The sequence below is a fragment of the Crocodylus porosus genome, unplaced genomic scaffold, assembly GCF_001723895.1.
Source record: "Crocodylus porosus isolate Cpor-Errol unplaced genomic scaffold, CroPor_comp1, whole genome shotgun sequence".
Lineage (NCBI taxonomy): Eukaryota > Metazoa > Chordata > Crocodylia > Crocodylidae > Crocodylus > Crocodylus porosus.
In genome coordinates, this window is record NW_017728918.1 from 68674105 (window position 1) to 68680895 (window position 6791).

The following is a 6791-nucleotide window of genomic DNA, read 5'->3' on the forward strand; positions in this document are numbered from 1 at the left end:
GACCTATTCTGCTCCACCTGGCAGGAGTCTCTTGCTGTCCGTCTCTGCTGTGTTCCTGCTAGGGGAGAACTTCCCACTTTTCTTTCCCTGTCTCCCTCTAGATTCCTATTCCAGCCTCTGGCTCCCGTTACCCCCAATTTTCAATCCTTAAAGGGGGCCCTGCCAACTTTCTGAGCTTCTCCATCCCTTCTCCATAACAGGGATATGACACCCTGTTATAGGATCCTAACTACTAATCTACAGAATCAGGTTCCTTCTTCTGATGCTGCCCATCTGGCCTCATTAATTTTGGGTTTCTGTCTTCACAGTGGTCCAGCTTCAACAGGTGACCCAATCCAACCTAACCTACAGCCTGATAGATAGAGCATTTCCCTGGGAAGTGAGAGATAAGGGCTGGAAAATGGGTAGGTTGAGAGAATTCTGGGACCCAGGTTTCCAGTCTATTGGGCCAGTGCTCTGACTGTTAGACTGTCATACAAAAGAAGGAAAGCACCACCACCCAGAGGCATTTTGCCCAAAGTTGCCTACCAAATAGGCCCTCTCAAGGGACAGAGGCAGAGCTGCATCTTCTTTCCAAATCCTAGTGGGGCTTTGACAGGAGTTAAGCATCAGAGCTGCCTATTTTGAATCAGGTCTGGACATAGGATCATAGGAAAGTAGGGCTGAAAGAAACTTCACACGGTCATCTAGTCCAGCCCCCTGCTCAAGACAGGATTGTCCTTTATTAAACCATCACAGCCAAGTGCGTGCCCACCCTGCTCTTAGAAACTTCCAACAATGGAGAATCCACATTTTTTCTAGGTAGACTGTTCCAATGTTTGGCCACCTTCATAGAAAGTTCCTCCTAATTTCCAACTTAAATTTCCTTTGCTGCAGCTTGAAGCTATTGCTCCAAGTTCTATCCCGTATAGCCGCAGAGAAAAGTCCATCTCTGTCCTCTCCATAACTACCCTTAGGTTATCAAATCCTGCCTCAGTCTTCTCTTATCCAGACTAAATAACCCTAGTTCTTTCAGCCTTTTCACATAAGTCTTGTCTCCCATGCTCCTAATCATTTTTGTCATTCTGCACTGGACTCTTTCCAAACTGTCCACATCCTTCTTGAACAGAAGATTCACTTCCCTTGATTTCCAAGAGACACTCCTATTAATACAACACAGTATGATATTGACTTTTTTTTTTTCAACAAGAGCACACAGTTGGTTCATATTTAGCATCAGGTCTATTGTAAACTCCAGGTCCTTCTCTGCAGTACTACATCCTAGGCAGCCATTCCCCAGTCTTTGTTTGTACATGCCATTATTCTGTCCCAAGTGCAGGACTTTGCACTTGTCCTTTTTGAGTCTTATCTGATTGATTGCAGATCATTTCTTCAGTCTGTCCAGGTCATGGCCCAAGGCACAAGCCTTGGGACCTAGGAATCTGAGGTCAAACCAGGAGGCCCTCCAAGGGTTAGACAACCACTGAACAGGAGTTTTTGGATTGCAGTTTTGGATTTAGATGCCTAACGTCTCTGTAAAATAACATTTTAGAGGCATCTGAGTCCTTCTTTGGATCTGGCCCTAAGAGTTTATCTCCACAAAGGAAGTGAATCACTTTCCATCTTATTCTGCTTTCTTTGTTCATTTTATTAAAATAGCAAAACGGTATATGTGTTATGCCAAGATTAGACCTAGAATATAAGTGCAAAAGTGTTTGCCAACTGATTGTGTGAATTTTAAAAATAGCTGCACCAGTTACGTGCTTTGGGCATGTATTTGAGTAGTTAAGTTATTGGCAGGAACATCTGCCACAACTGGCAGTTTTAAGAGACTTTTGCAAAATTTTTAGAGAAAGGAATTCTGAATCATAATAAACATTCTCACGAGAAGCCCCCATTCTCCAAGTTATTTCTCATTCAACTAAGGAACAGAGCTGTACCATGTGATCATTTTATACAGGCAAACTAGCTACAACATTGAGTCTTTTCAATAAGCCACTCAAAAGCAGTCTGTATATTGCCCATTCTTTTCAACAACTATTTGGGGAATAATTGCAGTTAAGAAAGGAGAGTGTAATTTGCTTCCAGATAATTCACAAACATTACAGAAACTAAATAGTTTGTTATTAATTATTCATCTCCAACTGCCATATACTGTGTTAACGTAGGTCATGCGAAGTGTAAGCAACCAGGCTGGTCTACTCCTGAGTTTAGTCTGCCTCCATTCTCTTCTACTCATGACTTCCCAGCATGTCTGCTGAGGCTTAAGCAGATGTGTCCAAATCTCTCAGAGCCATAAGAAAGACACACAAAAGTATGAAAACAAATTTTAAAACTGTACTATTAATTCTATATAAGCTCATCTTAGCAACTTGCAGTAGTACATTAATCAACCTCATAAACCCAGCACATGTGCTTTGATTATAGTGAAACTGTAAGATAGATATGATCTCTCTTTAAAATCTTCCTCTCCAAATGAAGGAGAGCTACCTGACTCAGTCAGAAAAGCGGAAGCAAGGTCTCAGAAGTGAATGCATCTTCTAGACTACTTGTATTCCTGTCTGTACAAAAATTGCAGATTTCCCCAAATCTTCAGGAAACAGCAGTTTTTACATAGAACCCACACGCTGATGCACCTTTTGAAGTTTCAGTCCAAAAGTATTAACCTCTCCCATCCACATCTGTATTAACTTGTGACAAAGCAAAGTGCGCAACACACTGATAGTGGGTGACCAAACAATTCCTTGTGTGTATTCCTTATCACTGAACAGCTTAAGGTCAGTTCCTTTTCTTTAGGAATTAGTAGCTAGTCGGAGCATCTACACATGCAATTAGCACATAGCAATAAACTCTGGCTCAGTTTATGCCGGAGTTTATCGCTCCTGGGAGCAACATTTACATGTGTGATACCCAGGACTGCAGCACACTGAGCTGAGTCAGAGCAACCCCAGCTGGCAGGTGGTCTGGGGGGTCAATAGCCAACATGCAGCCCCTATGCTGTAGCACCTTCATGCCCCATCCAGCCCCAGTCACCAACTACACATATGTTTTGGCACACATAACTACTCTGCTGTAAGATAGTATTTGTCCCAGACAGTACTACCGTACAGCTGAGTTAATTAATTTACTGTACCCTAATACAGATGCACATGTAGATAGTGATGCTTTACTGTGGAGCTAATTAATCAACTCTGCAGTACAGCATACATGTAGATGCACCCACTAATACTGATGCATAGGAAACAAATAGTAAGAGATTCTTATGTCCTTAGCCTTGGAAAAATACAGCTAATGAGTACCCTCTCACACTCTGCTTATTGACCTACAGACTTAGGTGCCTTCAGACACTGTAGTGAAGGGACTGAACTCACCCACTGAAGATTCTGAGAAAAGTGGCAATTCTGAGAAAATGTATCTCTCTCCTTTTGACACATGTATGTGCATGCACTGACATTGATGAGCTATATGTGCAGATTGAAGACAGAATAAATCCTTCAATCATTGCCTTCTCACTGATTTCAACTTATTAGCAGACTTCACAGATATCTGCCCCTTGACCAGTGAACTCCACACTCATCAGTCAAATGGAGCCCACAACCTTCTCCTCTGATCAGCTGTATCATTCTGAAGATGGCCCTCATTTCCTCCTCCCCTCACCCATATGAATTACACTAAGGAAGTTCAGAACTTAGCTGTCAGTCTCTAATATCGTGTCTTATTATCTGAGCTGTCCTCCCACCAGTATTTCATCTGCTTTCACATCTTTGTCACATAGTCAATAACTAGTTTGAATGGAATTTTGAACACTAGGAGGAAAGAGTTGAAGCCCTGCCCCTCCTCAGCATAGGAAATGAAGTCTCAATGTATTTACTCTTCGAGGGGAGAAGAACTTTTCTTTACCCTTTCTTTTCCATTTTCTTTTGCTCCTGGCCTGCTCAGTCACATAAAAGTGAAAAATATAGCATCAGGACAGTGCCAAACAAAATCACAAATAACTGCAGGTTTTGTGTGTATTGAAATTATACTGGCTTACCACATGTCTTTACTTTGAGCAACTCCATCGCCTACAGCAGAGATTTGGCTCCCCATGATCATTTTTTACATTCACAAATGTTCTAAAAGCTCTAGAAACATTTAGCTTGTGATATAAGCTTTAGAAGGCATTTATATTGTGATATAGTTTTAAAGAAAAACAAGAGTGTCAGAAAATCAAGAAATTCAAAAGGCAGGTCCTGCTTTAATCATTAAGAATACTAACATGGAAATACAAAGAAAGGTAATGCAACAACCTTCACAGGAAGTTTTGTTTAAAAGGATATTAATGGCATACAGCTCTCTGGCCATGTCTACATGAGACATTTTACTGTGCAAGAGACTTATCTACTGCACAGTAAATAAAGCATCACTGTCTACAGGTGCAGGTGCTTACTGCACAGTAAAGCCAAATAGCATTAATTGCGCATGTAAATATGCCCCCTGGGGTATATCTTGACTGCAGACCCCCAAGTTAGTTTCAGTTGAGTGAGCTTGGGGATTACAGGAAGTCTAGCAACAAAAGCGCCACCATATAGGTAGTTTACCCTGGCCCTTGGTCATGTAAATTAGCCCAGACAGCGTGCTGTGCTGCTACAGCTAGACTCTCTTTATTACCTGTTTACCTTGGTTCTTACATCCTCACTGTATTACTCCTGCTGATTATTCTAAGGTGTGTTTCTAAGCAGTCAGAACCATCATTGCAGGTACCTAAGACCTGAAGGACTACCACAACCATATAAAATAACCAGTTAGGTCTTCATGGAGGAAGCAGAGATGAAAACAAGATCTTGCTTCAGAAAAACAAGTGGTAGGCCAGATCTGAAAAGCAGCACTCTTCAGTTTTCGTAACACAGCATTTATCACACCATAGATCAGTGTTATTTTTATCTAGTAAAGACCATGAGATACAACGCCTCATTACCATAAAAAAATCCACATGAAACCAACCTCCTCATCAGTGTTTTCAGCCCAAAAACTGCAGCCTTATGTTGGAGCATGAGAGCCAAATGGTGAAACTAACTAAATTAAACGTGAAAAATATATGAGCATGTTATGCTGAAAAATAAATTAAATATTTAAGTAAGAATGACATTATCAGATTGTTATTAGAGATAAGGCACCCCCTGTACTTCCCAACTAGCAGCAGCATTGATATTTTATGATCTTACAGGATTGTATCCCAGATTAACTGCATACAGCTCAAAAATCTGCAATGCATACTACTTTATGTCAGATTGCAGCTCATCATCATCTGATACACGTGAACTGCCTCATTCAATAACATTCTTCATTAAAAGTAGGTAAAAAATGAGTAATTATCTGTGGATGATAATTATGCTGCTGCCTGTGAGTGGAAATGAGGTTTGAAGAAACACATTATTGTTTCTTGTTTGTATATGCCAAGACTTACCCTGGATAAGTTTACATTTGAAGAGCAGATCTGAACAAGTTTTTCTAAAATGGCACTGTGAAGGTCGTTATATAATGTGTTTCAGAGACACTAAATCATAATTTGTTCAGGCCTGGTTTTTGCATAGCGTTGTGGCAATTAAAACATACAGTGTATTTTAAATGGATTTAGTTAAATTAGTGCAGAGCTCTTCATGGAGATCCTCCAGTTATTTTAAACCTGGCTGCTATCAATTTACTTTAAGTCAATTCCCTTCTGAATATTTTACATCAGTTTACATAATAAAATGCATCTTCTATATAGACCAGCCCTTCAATTTAAAATTAAAAAGATGGTTCCCTACTTCCCTGCTATCATAGTGACCTAGGCAGTTTGTAGAATTGTGCTAAAAGAAATCTTGTGACATTCAACAAGGACAAGTACAAAGTCCCATGCACCAGATCCCATGTACTACGGGTTTGGGACCAATCAGTTAAATAGCAGCTCTACAGAAAAGGACCTGAGGGTTACAGCAGACAAGAAGCTGGATATGAGTCATCAGTGTGCCCTTGTTACTGAGAAAGCTAACAGCATACTGGGCTGCATTAGTAGGAGCATTGCCAGCAGATTGGGGAAAGTGATTATTTGCCTCCATTTGGCCCTGGTGAGGCCACATCTGAAGTGCTGTGTTCAGTTTTGTGTGTCCCCCCACTGCCCTCCCCACACACTATACAAAGGATGTGGACAAGTTGGAGAGAGTCCAGTGGAGGATAATGAAAATGGTTGGGGCACATGACTTATGGGCAGGGATCTGGGTTTTCTGTGTACTGCAGGAAAATGCAGATTTGCTCCTTTATAGGAGAAAAATGTGGCAAACCACGGGTTTCTCCTTGTAGTCTGGTAGAGTATCAGCCTGCAAGGGGCTGCTTGGGGCTACAGGGAGCCGCCTGACACATGCACATCACAGTCAGGCAGCAGTGGAGAGCAGCTCCTGCAGCTCCCTCCAGGTAAGTCTCGGGGGGCAGAGGGTGTGAGGAGGGACACAGGCCATGCATTGGATGGTGGGAAAGGAAGGGGCACAGGCCACATAGGGAGAGAGAGCACAGGCCATGCGTTGGATGGGGGGGAAGGGGCCCATGCCACATGGCGGGGAGGGAACACAGGCCACGTGTTGGGGGGTGGAGGAGCACATACCTCCTAAGATTTCTGCATACACAGTGGGGCATGGGGCTACAGCCAGGCTGGACCAGCTCGGGAAGAGCTGCCTTCACAGCCCAGTGGACAGGACCCAGCACAGGAGGGAGCGCCGCACTGCCTTGACTACCAAGCTGAGGCAGCCTCTCCCTGCTCAGCAGCAGCAGGGGCACAACTCCATGCTGCTGTCACT

General features: G+C 42.5%; 1 long non-coding RNA gene across 1 annotated transcript in view; it reads right to left on the reverse strand.

Annotated features, from left to right (window-relative positions):
* Positions 1–6791, reverse strand: part of LOC109312227 — a 14601-nt gene that overhangs the window by 4225 nt on the left and 3585 nt on the right. The window contains exon 2 of the long non-coding RNA XR_002101758.1: positions 5645–5651. This is a non-coding gene — a long non-coding RNA (uncharacterized LOC109312227). The remainder of the gene's footprint in view (positions 1–5644; positions 5652–6791) is intronic.